The sequence below is a fragment of the Ambystoma mexicanum genome, chromosome 6p (genome assembly GCF_040938575.1).
Source record: "Ambystoma mexicanum isolate Mex_15411 chromosome 6p, UKY_AmexF1_1, whole genome shotgun sequence".
NCBI classification, from domain to species: Eukaryota; Metazoa; Chordata; class Amphibia; order Caudata; family Ambystomatidae; genus Ambystoma; species Ambystoma mexicanum.
This window is the reverse complement of record NC_090935.1, coordinates 111258289-111278401: the sequence shown is the minus strand read 5'-3', so window position 1 is coordinate 111278401 and position 20113 is coordinate 111258289. Positions and strand designations below refer to the sequence as shown.

The following is a 20113-nucleotide window of genomic DNA, read 5'->3' as shown; positions in this document are numbered from 1 at the left end:
TCCTCAGTCGTAGTTTCCTTATCTAAGGTTAGTAATGGGGCTGGCCTATCCCGTTCCTTTGTAGGGATAGCGGTGGGTAGGATACCCCTTAGATCGATACAAGGAATAGTGGATTTTTTGGCCGGGGCACTCAATAGTTTATAGAGGGCAATAACCACTCTCCCCTGTGCTTTTTGATCTTCATGTATCGTGCCACATAGTTTTAACAGGATTTTAATAGCAAAATTAAGAGTTGCATTTCCAGATTGTGATGTTTCATGGGTGCTATACTCCTTTGGTACCAGGTCATGCAACGAATTTCCAGAATCAAAGGCCATGTTTGGACAAGCTGATAGTCTCGGTGCCTTTGGTGAGGGTGTCGAGTTTATTATAGGCAACAGGGGGGGGGATCAGTTTGTGAGGCAGAGGACACACAGATAGGATATACCTCTGCCCCTACGAGGGGGGCTTTTGTAATATGCTCCAATATAGGAGTTGTAGGCCCTTTTTCCTCCAGAGTGTCAGGTATAAGATCACTTGATGCAATGGATCCTACCATCTTTCTTCTATTTGTTTCCCCTCTTGTGATCCTACCCGCTCCTGGAGGGCATAGCATAACTGTAGTAATGAATCGTTATCTAAATCAAGCGGAATATAGCTGCCTTCCCCTTCAATTTGCGAGGCGTTTCCTCTTTTGGGTCCAGACGTGGTCCCATCGTCCATAGGTTTACAGGGAAAATATGCATCCAAAGGGCCCTTTTGGGGGACTGCCACTTTCCCTCTGGTGGCATTTTTCTCCCCATTTTCTGCCATATGGTCTTTTCCCATATCCACGGAGGTTCCTTTGTTTGAACGTAGCCCATAGGGTTTCCTTCGCCTTGCAATTGCTTTATTTCGGCTTGTTGCCTTTCCCGGCATCTTTATCAAGCCTGGTTTAGCTGAACCAGAGGGGCAGCAAGATACAAAGAAAAAAGGGGGGGAGGGAAAGGCAGGCAAGAGGAGAATGGAAAGTGTAAGTGTCAGTTATGAAGATTGGCCAGATTGTAGCACTTTTCTTTTACTCCACACGGCACCCCGACAACCAGTTGGTCAATGCAACCCTCGGGTATAACTATGTCTAGGACAATAACAGTATTATTGTTACACTCCCAATCGATTGACCAAGAATATTCTGCAGCGTGCAACAAACTGATATTAACCCAATGCTTACACTTACGATATAGTCGTCCGGGATCAAAGAGAAATGCCTCCACAGTCTCCCGCCCGATTTAGCACCCAAACAGCCACACAACAGTACAGCTAGCGGCCTTGTCATCGCCGGGCTTTACGCCGCTCGGGCGGCTCGAGTCTCCTGAAGTGGACTCGTAAAGTCACGTGACGAGTCACGAGGGCCGGGCTTGTCCCGCCTCCTCCGGGAAGCTGGTAGCCTCACGGCAAGAGCTGCGCTCGCAGAGCCTTAAGAGGAAAGTTGGATTAAGTTGGATTAAGTGCAGCGTTCAGGTAAGGTCCAACAAGTCTTTCAAGCAGAGTAAAAACACACCGCTCGGGCGGCTCGAGTCTCCTGAGGTGGACTCGTAAAGTCACGTGACGAGTCACGTGGGCCGGGCTTGTCCCGCCTCCTCCAGGAAGCTGGAAGCCTCACGGCAAGAGCTGCGCTCGGGGGCCGTAAGAGGAAAGTTGGATTAAGTTGGATTAAGTGCAGCGTTCAGGTAAGGTCCAACAAGTCTTTCAAGCAGAGTAGAAACACACAAATCTTTCCTAACACTGCTTAGGGCTGGGGCAGAGAGATTCACATGACCATCAGATGCGTCAAGCCCGTCCGCAGAGCCGAAAGCGGTCGTGAGAAGAAGCAGTGCGGTGGCAGGCACACCGGTATCCAGTCCTGTTGGGGTAAGCAGCCAGTGTTCGAATTCTCCAGTGTGGGAGATACAAACATGGGCCGGCAACTGGAGAGAAGCAGAGCGCAGCAAGACGAAGCCGAAGAAGCTCTCTGCCGGTGAGTGGAGGCAGCCCGAATCCCAAAGCCAGGAAGATGCAGCAAAGCCACGAGTGCAAAGGGGAGAAGCCCATGGAGCCGGAGAAGTGTGCCCCGATGCCAGAAAGTCCCGGTAAAGTACCGGAGCCCTGGAAGAGGTAAGGGGAGGTACACAAGAACCAGAGGGGACAATGCGTTTGACACAGAGGCCAAGGAGGCTTTTCATCGGCCCAATAATAGCAAAGATGTTATTGGGCATAAGAGGCCAAGGGTCTGGGACACTGAAAAGAATAACCTGAGACTCAGAGGATATCTTCCTCATCACAGTGGAGAGACAAAACCCACTGACTGTTGGGCAGAGTTTGTATGCATTACCCTTTGGGACCACTACACACAACTAGGACTATAGGTGTAAGCAAACCAACCTTTGGTCTAAGTCTGTACTACACAGTTTTGGTAGCGGAGCTCAGCAGCCAGGCTTATCTCAAGAGGGGAAGGTGAGCTGTATTGATGTTACACATAGGTCTACAATCACAAGTGTTCAAATAAACTCTTATACAAGGTTTCTTTGATAAATACTTATTAATTTATCTGTCAGTTATAAAACATTCATAAGAAGGAGGCAATATAATTACACACAAATATACTTCAATACTATTTCAGAATACTTTTCAAGAGGAGTAAAAGGCAAAGATTATTAGAACATGAAAGGTTGCAATTACTCTTAGACAGTGCAGTGAGTTCACCAGAAGAGTCAATTCAATTCAATAGGCTAGGAGTGCACAACTGATTTTGACAGAGGGCCGTAAGTACCTTACATGATGGCTATAGTGGACCGAAAAGTAAATGTGGGTAGGGCGGTAGGCGGGGCGCGGCAGGAGGCTTTTACAACCCCCATTTTGTATTAAACACATGGAAAAAGAATACGCTTTTGAGGTGTAACGATTTTTATTTGTATTCAAACTTACATTTTGTACTACACATTTTCCATTGTTATAATTTATTTCTATTTAGTTATTGTATATCGTCTGTTTAATTAAATTATATATATATTTTATTGACCCTTGATTGGACCTTCCGTTATTATGGAGTGCTATACTTTGCTGTTTGGGTTGCCCAAGAGGAGTATGGTCTTCGTTGAGTCAGGTTTCCCCAAAAAGCAAAGGATGTTTAGCTCGTAACTGTGCCTGTTTTAGTTTAATTATTGGGTTCACTCTTGGAGTGCAAAAACTATGCCCCATGGCCCCCTCACCCCCAACCAAACACTATTGCCCCATGGCCCCCAGTCCCCAACCAAACACTATTGCCCCATGGCCCCACCCCTCAACCAATGTACCTTACATGCCGCATATAGAGGGCTGAAAAGTAAATGTGGGTGGGGCAGGGGCAGGGCGGGTCCCAACTCAGCACACAAACTCAAGCATGCACCCATACAGACCCGTACCCCCCCAACTCAGCACAGTCTCAAGCATGCACCCATACAGACCCGAATCCCCCACCCCTGCGTCTCAACATACACCGCACAAACATTCAAAAACAAACATTCATGCAGACCCAACACCCCCCATCCCGCATCTCAACATACAACACACAAATATACAGGCAGAACAGACCTGAAACACAAACAAACAGGACGTGCTGGAAGGCAGGCTAGCTGGAACGCTGGCGAGGTCTCTGGCACTACGGCTGGTGCGGGTGTGGAAAGGCTGAAATGCCTTCCGGCATCAAGCCTTACTGGCCACGCCAGCCGTAGTGCTGGCCTTCCATTGGTGCAGCACACATGCACTACCTGGCTCGCAGGAGCCATGTGGTGCGTTTGTGCTGAGCCAATGAGGGCCAGTGTTTTGTCCTGCCCGGAAGTATTTCAAAGACTTTAATGGAGGGCGACGGATGCTGCTCGCAGGCCGCACTCCATTAGGAAAGTCTTTGTACCTCACAGGCTGGACAAAACAGCATGGCAGGCCGCAACTGGCCCGTGGGTCGTATGTTGTGCACCCGTGGGCTAGGCCAAAGTCAATGGGCTAAAGTCTTGGATAGGATAAAGCGGTTCTGGTAAGTAAACAGTAAAGTCTCTGCACAAGTTCTTGGAAGTAGTTTGTAAAAAGAATATGTTGGGTCACAAGCTGATTAGACCTGCGAGTTGCAAAAGTTTCAAGCACTTTCACCGCAAGAGGTAAGTACTCTCAGTATTATTTCACAGTACCTTATAATGAAGGCAAAGATGCAGCTGATGACATTTGTTCCTGGCAGTTCCTGCAGATCTCGCTGTTCCTGTGCCTCAGTCGTGGGGACAAGAGGGAGGACGTCGGGGGACTCCTGCACTGCACTGGGACTGGTCAAAAAGCTTGCAACTGGCAAACTTCAATTCCGATGGCTGCAAGTAACACACACAAACTGGTGTCCCTCTCCCTGGTTCTATGGTTTCCTGCAGTAACTCTGAGGAAATTCAACCAGCTCCGAGGTAGGGGTCCAGGTGGCTTACTTGTGAGTTGATTGGTCCCACCAACTCAAAGGGAGAAGTCATCCTTGCAGGGGCTTCTCTGTTGATGTGAACTTGGCAATTCGGACCTGCAGCAGGGCTTCATCGGGCAAACCAACCGTCCAGGAATTGCAGCAGCGTTCCTCTTCAAGCTCTTCTTCGGTTCCTTCGTTCCAGTGGTCGACTCTGCGTTCCAAGCCAAGAGACTTGCCTTTTATTCAGTTCTCTCCCATTCGTTCCAGCCTAGCTACCACTCACCCAGCAGGGTGGCTGTCCTTGCCGGACAGTCAGCCAACCAATCACCACTGAGTGCATTTGGGTCTAGGAGACTAAGCACAGCGAGTTTGGGGCACCTCCCTCACTTCCTGCCCACCCCACACACTTGGGCGCCAGAGGCGGTGTTCAGTCCTGAAGCCCGCCAAAGGCGAATGAACGAAAGACCAAACATGGTTTGGCGCGCAGAGCAAAACTCTAGAAGGACCTTTCCACAAAGAAGTGACAAAAAAAGAAGACCAAACCAGTTTTTACAGAGGGGGCTCAGATGCCATCTCGAAAAAAATGACTCCCGCGATTTAACGCTACCGGCGCCCCCGGTCGGGAATAATCATGGTAGTTCATTGTAAAACCACTGCCACCAGCCATTTCAAGAGGAAAGGGTAGCATTTGACTGCTACATGAGTTTCTCGACACAGAGGATACTAGGTAACCCCTCCAGCACTCTATAGGAAGATAGGGTGTGCTGGGTCTAGGCATTTGAAAAGACTAGTAAAGTCAATTTCACTTTACTTACTCTGGGAAACAGTAGTTTATCCCAGAGAAGGTATTTAAACCTTGGGAAAGCCTGAAAAGGTTTCCCTGTGCCACTGCGCTAAGGGTGCTGTGTGCCACAAATTAAAGGATGATGCCTATGGAGTTGGTTGGACTCCATAACCAAAGAAAACACGAGAGTAAAACACAAATACATGAGCGAGTGGGAAAAAGGGTCTCTCCAGGTAAAAAAAAAATCAAGTCCTCAAAATCCAGCAAAGTTGCTGGGGGGTCTCTAAGGTGAAGGGAATTAGCACATTTATGAGAATTCTCCCGAACACTGACATCCACATAAGAGTCTGGGACACCAACAAAGAGAAAGCAAGGATCAGAGGAAATATGCCTCGGTGCAGTGGTAACAAGGAGACCCACTGGCCAACAGAGAAGGGTCTGGGACCCCAACAGTGAGAAAGAACTGTGCTAAGCAATACATAGCTCTCAACTCACACACTTTTGGCTGGTGTCACCCGCTTTGTAAACAGCTGACTCGCCCACCAAGCCTCCTGCACACCCATTTTTTTCAATGGGCTTCTCACCCGCCTATAATAAAATCGGGTGTTTTCACCCGCCTTTGCAACACAAATGGTTGAGAGCTATGGCAATACCAGGAGGAGCGAGTCATTCTCCTGGTACCGAACTAAGAGTTGTGACAAAGACGCCACGGGAATGGAGTCAATCCCTCTGGACTTGCAATGAACTGTACCAAGTAATACCAGGAGAAGGGAGATCTTCTCTTGGGCTGAGAATTGTACTGGAGACACCAGTTTTATTTGAAACTGGGTAGATCGACACAAGGACAAGGTAGCCAAACTCCTGGGTGTGAAATTTCATGAAGACTGTGTGAAACTCGTAAGCCAGGGAGTCATTCCCCGGGCCTATCTTTTGGCTGTTGCAAGAGAACATTCTTTTGGACATTGTTAAAGAAGCAGGAGAAGGAAGAAGTTTTCTGTTCATTTATTCTTTAGTTGTAGTGTGAGGGTTAGAGTAGGATTTTGACACGACATTGGAACTTTAGTTTGACTGACATTCCGACAGGTCCTTTAGTATTAGTTTCGAGGCAGGGAAACCCCTCTTAGAGTCAGTTAGGTTTTCATTACGATAAAATAAGTCTATAACTAAAATCTTGTCACCTTTGTGTCAGCTTCCTTCTTAGATACCCTTACACCACCCACACCAACGGTTTTCCTTTCTCTGGTTTTAAAGATCGGTAACCACTCCCCAAAGTGAAACTTCAGTAAGGTTTTGCCATCTGGGAGCCATTATAAGTATTTGAATATGACATTAAGTGTTGTTCAGGCATATCAGTTTTATCAGTGGAATTCTGCTGCATGTTGTGAGGACAGACTATGAAATGCCCGGCCACCATTTTGGTTCCGACTTGCCTTTCACGCATGCATGCTGGAGGCTGAGCTCCACGCTGCACGAGTGAAGCAGCATCTGCCACCTTGAAATGAACCACCCAGTAAGCCCAAGTACTGGTTGGCCCTTATTCTTGAGACTTAGTCTGTGCACCGCCTTAGCTCTACTTTTCCAGTTTTAGCAGTCGTTCTGGCATCAGAACTCAACTCGGTATTGGGCACTGTTTTATACATGTGGGGGCTCCTGCATGCCAACCTACGCGGTGTGGGAATGGCCAAGGCATCCTCCCCACCACCCGTGGGCCTTACATCACAGAGCATGTTGCTGCATCAAGCCTCCATGATCAACCCCTCCCCTATCACACCCAAAGGGTCAGGCAGGGGACATTGCCACATTCAACTATTCTGCAACTCCACTAATGCATACATGAAGACTGGATTGTGGCTTGCGCTGCTTCCATAAATAAGAACATCGTTCTTTTATAATCCTGCTCCCACATGACCCTTTGGAAAATTGGAGCATGGGATCATGGTAAAACGTTAGCAATGACATGTAGCACTGGGTATCACAAAGGTTGTGAAGTGTTCAGATTCCTCCGGCCAAGGAGGCTATTGGATTAACCAAGCAAACACAATACATTTGCCGACACCAGCTACTGAAATCAGCAAGAAGACCATTGTCCTTCAGATGACAAAACTGTACTTCTTAGACCTCCCAAAGTCAGGTCACACAAAACAGCTGGGAAGGACACCCATGGCGCTGCAAAAGCCAAATGCTCTAGATGTTGCTTCCACATAGCAAAACTGTAAACATATCATGCCAGTGCACATATAGGTTTGAATACATTTTAGCACTTCCACAACTTCATACGGACGCAACAACTGCACAGCGCTGGGGCAAGGTTTCAGTAATGCAGACCCACAAAACATGCTTGAAAAATCTGGGGGGATGGCCACCCTCAGATGGGGCTCTGGTTCAATGTCAGGCCTTTCTAAACATATGTCGGCCACCTACCTCAATTATTCTAGCCCACCAAGGACGCCCACCAAGGACTCGGTTTTTGGGAACCAGGGGCTAGCCTCCTTTAATTTAAGCTGCATAACCATAGATGATAATTTCCATACAGAAATCTGTCCTTGGGTATCCTTTCTATAGAGCTAAACGAGAACTTCCCATTTACTGCCCTCAAGCGGCAGACAACCCAGTCATCAAAACATGTCGGACGTTCATTGGGCAATGGATGGTCTCACACACCGTCTTAAATTCCATCGAACCAACTGCAGGTTATGAACCTACACCAGATCACCGTTATCCATCATCTGTTTCTCCAAGCTCATTGCCAAGCTGTCCATTTTGTATTTTATTGGTATTTATAGAGCGCTTTCACCAAAGCAATGTACAAACGTTAATGGACGGCCGAACAAATATCAGTAGTCATGATGGCAGTAGAATAAAGTATCAGAGAGGAAGGAGAGAAAATAGACAGGTACCCAAGCCCTGAAATGAAAAGGATGAGCCGATAGCAAGGGGTTAGGAGTTCCAACGTTTGGTGATGAGAAGCGAAAGCGAGAGGCAGCACACACAGGCTTAGGGACAGAAAGCAGGTAGAGAGATTGAGAACAGGGAGGGGGAATAAAAGGAGACATAACAGGAAAGTTAAGTAGCGCAAGACCAGGTCAACATTTCAACACAATACAAAGAAAGTGAAAAAGAAGCCCGCGCATAACTACATTCATCACTTTGTCCTTTAGTGAAGGCATGGTTCCATCTTCTCTTACGCAGGCTTGGATCGTACCACTACTTAAGAAAAGCACCTTAGATCCAGCAATGGCCAATAACTATCAGCTCATTACGAACGTGCCCTTCCTTCTCAAAATTCTGGCCAAGTAGCCTATCTACTCCAGGGCCACATCGAAGAACAGGGTTTCCTGGGGGCTCGCCAGTCAGGCTTTGCATGGGACAGAAACCGCTCTACTGGATCTTAAATCCATCATAGCCAGCATAATAGATTGCGATCACCCTGCCCTACTGATGCTATTGGACCTCTCAGTTGCCTTTGAGCTGGTCGATCACTCATTGTTGGTCACCAGGTTAAGTGACCAGGCATTTTGCTCAGACCGGACCGCTCAATAGATCTCCTCCTTTCTCGGGCCACATACCGTCAGTGTGGCAGTAGTTGAAGCAAGCTCCTTACCCACTAATCAAACCTGTGGGGTTGCACAGGGGGTCTTGCATTGCCCCCACACTTTCCACATTCACATCAGGCCTCTGCTTAGTCTCCTCGACCACGTGGGTGTGCAGTATACCAACTATACGGACAACACCCAGGTCTTCCTCAAGCTCACTGGAAACTACACCCAGGACTACAATGCCATTAATGCTGTGTATGATGCTGTACAGACCTGGATGGCTGATAACTCCTCAGCCTTAAACAGAGATAAGACCGAGCTTCCGATTATAGTTTCAGGCCAGTATCTGAAGAAACTTGATCCAGTGTACAAGAACTTCAGCATCCCCAGCAATATCATCACTGTCTCCAAGAGTATGAAGACACTCGGCGCCTGCCTAGATGCTGAACTTACCATGAAAAATCATGCAACATGAGAGGAAGGGTGACCAAGCAAAAGAGCAAAGCAATAATTGAGGAGGGAGAGGAGACATTTAGTAGCTGGAAATGAGAGAAAGGGGCAAGCGTGATGCAAGAGGAACAGGGGAGTGAAACATTGAAGAGGACACAGACCTGCGATCAGAAGACGAGAAAGAAAGCACGTTTGGGGGAAGAGAGAGAAGAAGACAGGGGCTAAGAGGACAAGGAGAAGAAGCCGGGAAAAACAGGATTTTGGTCTTAAGAGGGTTGAGGTGAAGAAAGTGGGAGGACATCCAGGATTGCATGGCAGAGAGGCATGGTGAAACGGTAGAGTGGAGAGAGTCAAAAAAAGAGGATATGGAGAAGGTCTGGGAATCATCAAGTACAAGTGACATGAAAGATTGATTATTTGATCAGAGCAGGAACGTGGACGGTGTAGACAAAAAACAATAAGAGTCCAAGAACCTTCCTATTCCTTGGGGAATAGCCAGCCCACGTAACAGAGTAGAGACAATGAGAGAGAAGAATGAAACCATTGAAGAACAGCACCTGAAAGAGCAAGAGAGGCGAGAGTACACAGAAGACTGGGAAGATCAACAGCATCAAAAGCAACAGACAGGTTAAGAAGGATAAGTATAGAAGAGACCTTATTGCGACAGGCAGAAAGAAGTCTGAAACATGCAGTAGTGCAGTTTCTGTAGAGTATGCAGGGCGAAAACCAGAGTGAAGCGATGGAAGTCGGGAGACCAGGTTTAGAAAAGAGAATACTTGCGTGTACACAATACTTTTGAGGAGTTTGGACAGAAATAGGGCGAAGGTTAGAGGGGTGTGAACGATCAAGCGAGGGATTTTTCAATATAGGAATGATAATGTAATGTTTTACAAATCTCTCAGAAAGGCAAATCAAAACATTGTGCTCAAAGGTGCGGGAAAGGAGTTCAGGGTTCTGCTACACTTGCAGAGGGAAAGGGGAGAATCCTTGGCTGCTTGTCATCATCCCTTGGTAGATTACAAAGGGAATAGTCCACTCACCTGGCACTCCATTGTGGCCTGGAAGAGTTTCTGTGTTGCAAAAAGTGATCTGGACTCCACACTCCTCCTGGGCAATCCTCACACTCCACGGCAGGCATCTTGAGTGAGCAGTCAATCTTTCCTTTTCAGTCAAAGAGTTATAGGCTGGACAAGCAGCACAAACATCGTCGCGAGCAGGAAGGGGGAAAAGACCTGTGGCATTCCCATCTGACAACAGCGTTGTGCCATCCTAGGCCACGCCCTTCCACGTCATTGTTGAACCTGGTAGAATACAAGTACAAACACAATTAAGAAATAAAATGGAGAAGCCAGAGAGAGAAACACTTAGGCACTAAGCATTACCAGGCATACAATAAAAGTTCAACTCCAAATAACCCCACCCAAGGGAGTTAGTTACACAAGGACGTGTGATTAACCTCCCCAATGGCTGCTAATGACTGTTTGCCCTGCAGAGACGTGCAGGGGAAATAAAAACATGAGTGGATTCACCACAAGGGGCCCATCTCCAAATTCACATGGAAGCACTCCGACACAGTGGGAATACCAGCTGTAAGGTACCAAACATTTTATTGAATCAAATGTACTCCTGTTTTACAACTCTTTCATGTATCTACTCCATCCATTAACAGACACTGCTAGTTTTATTTTTATTTTGCCAAGTAACAATTGTCACATTTTTATTTATTTTATTTATTGCAAAATTGATAGCGCCCAAGACCCGGAGGTATCAAGGCGCTAGGGGTTACAATATATTTAGTGTATTAGGGACAAATGGTACCAGCATAGTATCGTAAGGTAGCTATCATGCAGACATATTAATACAGGCAAGAGCACTTTCTATCATATTTGGTAAACAAAAATGTTTTGATGTTTTTGCGGAAGGACAGATAGTGGTCTTCTTTGATGTTGGGCGGAAGCATGTTCGAGGGTGGGAGCGATTACTGGGAAGCTCGTTCCTCCCGCTCTTTATCTAGTGATTCTTGGGGTAGTTCTTAAGGTAGAGGAGGAAGAACGCAAGTTTAAAAACCTTTTTTATAGAGATGCAGTGGGTGGGGTTGGGTGGGGCGGGCGGTGTTGTGTCGGCAGCGATGTGTAATGTACAGAATTTTAAACACGATGCAAGCCTGGACGGGAAGCCAATGGGCTTCGGGTCTCACACTGGAGATGTTGTCAGAATGTTTCATCTCCCACACAGCTCTAAAAAAGGCATGGTTTTGGATCAGCTGCACTTTTTTTTAAGGAAGTTCCTGCAAGGATGGAGTTGCAGTAGTCAAGTTTGCTACCTATGATGGCTCTGGCCACTGTGAGGCAGTTGTTGTTAGTGAGAAACTTCCTGTATAGGTTGATCAGTTTTGTTGAATTGGCATCAGATGAGGCAACAGCCTTGATGTGTTTATGCACGTTTAGCTCGGCGTCGAGGTAGACCCTCCACCCCAGTGTTTTGACATGGGCAGAAACAATAGTGATATTACTATCGCTGCAAAAGGAGGTGAAAGCAGTATTGAGGTGTTTGAGGCAATAGCAAGTGCCAACAATTAGATCTGTCTTGTCATCATGAAGACAGAGATGGTGGTAAGCCATCCAGGCCTGGCTGATCCTGAAGACCCGGTTGACATTATCAGAGTCAAATTCATAATTACTGGTTTGAGGACCTGCGTGTCATTGGCGAAGTTGGTGTAGGGAATGTTTAGGTTGTCCAATTGGTTGAAGAGTGGCTTAGTATACAGGTTGTAGAGTGTAGGCGAGAGGCAGGATCCTTAGGGGACACCATAGAAGACTGGGATGGGATCCGCAAATTCAGAGCCTGTGAAGACCCTGTGGGTTTGTTTGCTTAGGATGGACTTTATCCAGTCAGCTGCTTCGAGGGATAGGTTGAACGAGCCTAAGGGGTGGTGACAGAGGACGACATGATCAACAAGGTCAAAGGCAGCCGAGAGGTCAAGTAAGAGGAGAATGGCAAGGTCTCCAGCATCGTGGATGTGATTGAGCTGGATCTTTAGGTCGCGGAGGGCAGATTCCATGCTATGTCTGGGCCTCAAACCGGATTTTCTTTTGCCAAGTAGGTTATTAATTTCTAGATGGGTTTGGAGTTGGGAGTAGGCAGTGCGGTCAAGGATTTTCAGGAGATCGGACAGGTGCTCTCAGCTGCGACAAAAGCAGTTGCAACTTTTAGATCAAGGGCAGCCGAAGAAAAGGGCAATTCTTGTTGAGACCAGCAGGACTCGGGCCGGAACCCATGGTCAAACAGGTAAGCACGCGCCGACATACGTTTTCTCCCTCTGTTCCCACAGGCATCTTCAACATCACCATGCAATGCCAACGTCAATGACATCCTCCCTCCTATAAGGCACGGACTGCGCACTGCAGCAACCTCACCCACATCAGCCTCGAGCCCATCAACACCCCCCCCCTCACCATTCACAACATGGACGTTGACATTCGCCAACGCCTGCTTAGCTATCACCCAAGCACCAGACATTGCCAACCTCATCAGTACACACAACCTTGATGCCATCTTCAGCACTGAGACCTGGCCGACACCCGGCTCCACCCATATTCTACACATCCTTGTCCCAGACAGCTACAGCATCCAACAGACAACGGCCAAACAAAACAGGCTGAGGCCTTAAAGTCATACACAAAACCTCATTGCCCTGCACCAGACTTTATGTCGACAACATTGGCCCCTTCAAAGTCCTCTCCTGCCACCTCCCGCTCTTCGTGACGTACACAGTCACCTTCCATCTCCTCTACAGACAAGCCAAGCCCGACACCACCTTCATCAGAGACTTCACCGACCTGGTCACTACCATGTCCCTTACGCACACCAACATGTTCCCAGGTGACTTCAACTTCCCAGGCAACAAGGTAACCAAACGGATGAAGGAAGCTCTACTCAGCCTTTGACACCCTCAGCCTGACACAGCACACAAGACCCAACACACGAAAAAGGCAACATCCCCAACCTAATCATCCATGTCTTCCCTCCACTACAGCTTTACTCTCCTGCTTGACTGGTCTGACCACCTAGCTATGCTTTCCAACATCCTGCACACCACCCCAGTCAAGCACTCCCAACAGACAAACCTTCAGATCCTTCAAGAACTTCCCAATGGAAGCCCTCACAGAAGACCTTGTCAACCTACACTTTACATGGACTTAACACCCCTAACCAAACTGCAACTGTACTAGAAACCCCACCCTCTCAGCCCCCATCGACCAACATACACCTCTGAAACAACACACCTGAAAACCAAAACCATCAGCACCCTGGTACACGCAAGAACTCAACCTCAGCAAAAGTCAACAGGAAACAAGTTAAAACCTGGCACCGATCCAGGACGGCATCAGAACTGGCGCTCTTGAAGGAACTCCGCGCAACCCGCCGACAACTAATAAACACACACAGTCATGGCCTCCTACTATCAGAATACCATGGCAGAAGCCGACAACAAAAGCAGAGGCCTCTTCAAAGTGGTCAAGCAGTGTGGCAACCAGTTACACAACTCTGCCATACCACACTCCATCGAAAAACCCACTGCCATCAACACCTTCATCGACAAAATCAGCAAGATTTGTATACACATTGATGCCAGTTCTGCATTCACAGACCTACCTCACATTCCTCCTCGCAATATCTCCACACCCTGGACCATATTCAAGACACTCTCGACAGGGGACCTGGTAGAAACCCTGGCCGCCCTCAAAGCCACATCGTATATGGATGACATCCTCACATCTTCAAGACCCTCCCTGCAAAAGCTCTCCTACCCTACCTGCAGATCATCACCAGCTGCCTAATTCAAGGCACCTTCCCATCGACCATAAAGACAGGACAAATCCTCCCTCTACTAAAGAAACCCACTTTGGACCCTGACAACCTAGGTAACTATCGCCCCATCACCCATCTTCCCTTCCTAGGTAAGGTAATTGAGCAAGCGATAGCCGCACAACTGCAGCAACACAGACACCAACAATCTCCTCCAAACCTACCAATCCAGATTCAGACCCAGATGCAGCACACAGAAACCAACCATACAGGTGATCGATGATGCCATCAACATCCATTGCGGCGACTTCCTCCTGGTTCTACTCGACCTCTCATAGACCAGAAGGCGCTTATGGACACCCTACATTGGCGCATGGGGTCAGCAACCTTGTCCTATGCTGGTTCAAGTCCTACCTCGCCAACCGCAAGCAGTTTGTTCAGATGGAGTCCTCTAGATCACCATCGCTACCAGTCACCTGAGGATTCCCGCAGGGTTCCATCCGCTCCCCAGTTATCTTCCATCTATACATGGAGCCACTGGGAGCCCTCCTAGCCACATACAACATCCACCAATATGCTGACACACAGATATACCTCAAGATCGACTCCATCAAGGACATCCATAGGTTCAAAACATGCCTCTCGCTGATCCAGTCTTGGATATCCAGTGCATACTTGAAGCTCAACCCCTCCAAGACCAAATTCCTACTCCTCACCAACAACACAAAACACCCAGACATACAGACCTGGCTATCAACCATGAACTCTGAGGGCTTCACACCCGAGCTCACCACCTACGCCAAGTTCCTCAGGTTCCACAGTGACACCTCTCCTTCAAGATACACATAGTGAAACAAAACTCAGCCAGTTTGTTATCGGCTCCCCTTCCTGGGAAAAGTCAAACCCTTACTCCCTCCAGACAGCTTTAGAGCCACCGTTCAAGCACTGGTCCTGTCCCACCTGGATGGGGGGAATGCACTTCTCGAAGGCATCCAGTCATCCTCCCTTGTGCCCCATAGAAGTGTCCTTTATGCGGCCGCACGCCACATCAAGTGTCTACGCAGATACGACCACAACACCCTGGCCCTCATCGACCTTCACTGGCTCCCAATGCATGCACAAATCACCTTCAAGTCTTGCTGCATCGTCTATAAGGCAGTCGCCCTCAAGTCACCCCGCTACCTCGTGGAGAAACTGCACCTCTGGCGGACAGAGCACCACCAGAAGCCAGGACACGTGCAGATTGAAATCCGCTGCTGCAAAAAGGAAAGGACCAGAAAACAAGCCTTCTCTGCCTATGCCTCAATACTATGGCACCTCCTCCCTGTTGGCATTAGACTCGCCCCCACACTCCTACAATTCAGAAAAGAACGCAAGACCCACCCCTTCAAGGAGTCACTCCTCAACACCTAGGCCATCAGGTCGTCCCTCGCACCACCTGACTCACTAGACACTGCCCGCCCCTCTACTCCCTGCCACCCAGTACATCTCTACCTATCCTCTGCCCCCCCCTTTGATACTCCCCACCCTGCTGTACAGGCCTTTTTACGCTTGAAAATCGTGTAAATACGACAGCTTTATTATTTTCCCATGCACAAGTTTAGAGCAAAGGGCAGTGCAAAGGTCAGGTTACTTGATAATCAAAAGAAACGTTCTGGTTTCTTTCATCTATGTGGATGCAATTGCAAGCCATGGAGAAAAGTCTCTGAAACTGAATTTATTTCTCTGCAGCCTTTCACAAAAAAGAAAATAAACTGTACACTGTGATAAAGGGAATGTTTTTTTCCATTCAGCTTCTGTTGTTTTGTGTGTATTTTAGGATTGTATAAGAAATAAGATGGAAAACTAAGTTACAATCGAGAATTTATCTTTTATAACAAATTATGCTATTTTGTCCCATGAAAGCAAAGCAGCATTGCACAATTGTATTTTATGCAGAGTTCCTGTGGTGTGTGCATAATCATGCAGGGCCAGATCATTTTTACACGTATAATTTGATTTACACTTAATTATAAAAACAGTGTGTAAAATGATGAGTATGTACCGTCTAGTTTACATCCATTCAACCTTGCAGTCAATGCGGTACATTACTATTAATGGTCAGTGGCAGCAGAGTCTTTGCTCAAGGGTTAGTGGTCATCATTTCACCAATTACAGGTGTTATCCTCTAAAATCTTCAAGACTAAAATTTAAACATCCATAACCTGACTCTCCAGGAAGTGAACGCGCTGTTCAAAAACAAACAAATAAAAGTTACATTTGCAATTGAAATAGAAACTCAGCAAAACCTGTCCCTGTGATAATCCAGATAGGTATTTAACTTTACGTGGCGCTTCATCCATGGTTCGTCCAACATCTAGGTACTGTGATTATCATACCTCACGCGATACTCAATTTACCGACCTCTGAAGGATGTTAGCCAGTAAGATAGCTCAGCTGGTTCAGAGCTTGTTGCTGCAATCTGATGCGTGCATGATCTGTAGGTTGCAGGTTCGAATCCCGGCAAGGCCAACTCAGGACTTCATCCTTTCAAGGTCAAAAAAGGAGTACCAACTTCGGTTTGATGATCGTGATAAATATGTTCCATGAACAGCGCTTTGCAAAAAGCGCTTTATAAATAACCATTTGACCACGAGATTAGGTATAGAATTTAACATGCAGTCCTTGCCTCCTTGCACTGTTGGATCATAAAATTAGCATACCATTAGGTACTACTAGTTCCAGTCCAGGAAATTACGACTGTCTTTAAACATCGGAAGACAATTCTGCTATTGAACCTCAAAACTCACATTACAATTCATGTTTGCTTTACTATGTAATTGGCTAGGTTTTTGTGTTTTCATCATTTAAATATATGCAGACGAGATCAAATGGCCCAGATCTTAGAGATAATGAAAGGTGCATTCCGTCACAATGAAGAAAGCTGCTTCATAGTAATGATTGCCATATAGTTTTTGCACATGTCGGCTGGATGTTGCATACATTTTACTCTCTTGCAAAGGAGAAAAGTTATTTTTACTCTCTTGAAATTACATTTACTCTCAAAGTTTAAAAATAGGGAGTAAAATACTCAACGTCTTATGCCATGAAGACAATCTATTTAGTCTAGAAATATTCAGTTTGAAAAAGGACGAGACCAACGAGAACCTTTGGAACGTTGGCAGAGGAGACTAATACTAGTCATTACCACACTGCAGCTGCCAGACTGCCAACGTGACTGCTCATAAGGCAGGCTGCATTCACGGGTAGAAGCCCATTATTCTTGTGCCGTCATTGCTCCCTGGTTGCTTCAGTTTTTCCTGCTAATGACATCATCAACAAGTAAAATGGACTACAGCAGTATGGCGCGGCTTCGTGGCTGCCTCGAGTAAATGTTCTTTTCCTTTCAATTACTAGAGCGACTTTGGCACCCACGTGTGGACTCTGCAGGTGGTCAGAGTATTATTAACCATGGCTATAGTCTGCCGGCGGGCTGCTACATCTCCGTCTGTAATGTTTGCGGCCTTTACGCGGCGCCCTCTGAAGAATGCGCTGGAGCCCACAAGTTAAGTGGTGGAGAGGATGTGCAACGGAAGGAGTTTCAGGGTGCCCCTCTCCCTCCAACCGCCCCCGCACCCCGTTCTTTAGTTACTAGCCTTTAGACATTGAAGCTTTTGCAATGGCACAGCCAGCAAGAAGTCTAACGGCCCAGTGCTCTTTCTGATCAGAGAGACCCAAGGGAAGGCAAAGACTACGTGAAAATGGTGCCTGTTCAAAAACGAAGCAAAAAAAAAAAAAACAAGGAATTTGCGCAAACGTTCTCCTCTGCAAAGGGCAGAAGTACTCAATCGAGAACAATTCACTGCTTGCAAATGGCCAATTTCACATCTCAAACAACTTTTTTTGTTTGCACTTGAACTTCATGCTGGAATCGAGCAAAAAAATAAAACAATAAGAGACATCTCTAGAAGGTCACAGCGTCATTTCATTGTAGTGCGTGTACTTGACAGACAAAGATCTGTGTTAACACTGCTAATGTACCTGGCGCTCAGTCGCGTGAGCTACATGATCGATTTGAATCTGTGACATGTAGGCTAGATGCATGGGCAGCAGTAGCAACCTGCCACTGGCAGGTTTCAATGCTGGCAAGGTGGCATGATTGCGCCGATTGCATGTCGCTGTAGCTTTATACATCAATGGCATAGCTCTGCACGCAACCCCCAAGTCACGGGTGTCTAACTCATTCATTTCACCAACCCAAACTTATAAAAGGCCAACAGGTGTTAGCCAATATTAAGACCCATGATTCATTCGAAAATCAACTTTACAATGTGGATCATGTCACTTCCTGGTCCTCAACCTTTGCTCTTAGGCTCAGTTACATCACCACTGCTCTGTAATCAGTGATTAAGCTTCAGCTATGACGTCACAATGCCTGCTGTCAATGCGATGCCGTCCCCTGCTATCTGCGCTGGCGTAGAGTGCTAAAGGGACCGTGAGGTGAGCGTACTGCCCACATGGCATTGAGCAGAAGTGGATTTGTGTTTATTTTTTGCACTCGCGTCTTTTCATGGCTCGATACTGAGTGAGGCATAGAGTTTCGGTTTGCCAACCAACGACCCACGCACTCTGAACCCTGACCTGCCGAATGCTTGAGCTGTGCAAACGCACCATTTCAGGGATTGCTCAAAGTGAGCACAACATCCATTTACCTCAATTTACAAAAAGTCATACGACTAGATGAGCAGATTAGGGTGGCAGAAAAGGCAATTGCCTCCACAGGGAGGCGGACGTCCATTCATCAAACTGCAAACCCCTTAGAGACAGCCCGACCTGCACTTGGGATGGGGCCCATGTTTTGTGGCTGGCACAGACATAGGCATGTTGTCTGGCCAAGATGTTGTATCAGTAGCCCCTGCCCCACCTCCTATGACTGGTGCTGAAGGACTAAACAGAGAAGTGATGTTGCCCTTGATGAACTTCCTGACAAGCTTTAAAACAGGTATTATGAATACCCTGTCGATCCTGGATGATCAAGTGAGGTCCCTTAAAAAAAAAAAAGGAGATTGAGACATTAAGTACTGAGCTCAGGTTTTGTCTGATTTGTAACATACCAGGAAAAGAGATTGCACAGGGAACCCGAAACCCAAATGTAGACATAACCCTGGGAAGTGGCACAGGGGTCAGTGGGGTGAATTCTATGAGCCAAGAATTAGTGGTCCCAGTGGATATGCATGCTCCTTCTAACTGCCCTCACAGCCAGCATGTGCCCCCCCCCCCCCCGATGTCAGAACGATCGCAGCCACTACCCCAGCGTTTGATATTGCAGGGTACTCAAGCAGAGGCAAAACCACCGGTACAAGAGATGGCAGATCCAAGGTGTTCACCTTCAATTTCCCCAGGTAGCTGTAATACTAAATATGCCAACTCTGGGAACTGGGCACAGTGAGGACTGTGGAGCTCTGATTAACAAATCAACTCAATGGGTCAACTTTCATATCCAGGGGAATCTTTTAGATCCCTGTTCGATCCTAATGGGCCGCAGAGTACCGTGGGTGGGCTCCATAACAAAATCAATTGCGGGGGATTGTGTGGTGGGTAACTTTTAAGAATCCACAGGTGGGCAAGTTTCTGTAAGAGTCCAACTTGGGTATGCCTAGCCGTGATCGTAGGGCCTGGCTGGTACCACTAAACATTTCTTTACTCCAAGGACAGGCTAAGAGGAGGGGCAACCACTAGGGACTTGGGTCATGACAATGTAAAAATGCCCCGGGGGCCATGTTGGATCCCATCACAAGTGGTCCAGCAGCCACATGGCAGTGTATCTATCTCGGCATTGACCCAGAACCAATATGCCTGCCTGTCCGATATGGATGACATCGAATGATGTGAACCCCCCGGGGAGGCCCATTAATAGTTTCAGGAGGTGGCACTAGGTGCTGTTATGGACCTCCCCAAAGTGGAAATCCTGGATGAGGGGGATAACCGGTCTCTACCATCATGGAATGTGGGCAGAATTATTAACAAGGTTTGCCCACGCAGAGACACAGATTGTACTGAATGAGGCAGATGTTATATTGTTTCAGGAAACAGTCACATGATGAGATCAATGTTGATGGTTTTGTATTCATCAGTGCATGGCGGAGA

The 20113-nt window shown here is 47.2% G+C and overlaps 1 protein-coding gene across 3 annotated transcripts in view; it reads right to left on the bottom strand.

The window, feature by feature from the left end:
• Nucleotides 1-20113, bottom strand: part of ATOSB (atos homolog B) — a 726183-nt gene that overhangs the window by 447858 nt on the left and 258212 nt on the right. For all 3 annotated transcript variants that reach the window (XM_069626804.1, XM_069626800.1, XM_069626801.1), the window contains one exon: nucleotides 10219-10479. The gene's annotated coding sequence lies outside the window, so the exon portion shown is untranslated. The remainder of the gene's footprint in view (nucleotides 1-10218; nucleotides 10480-20113) is intronic.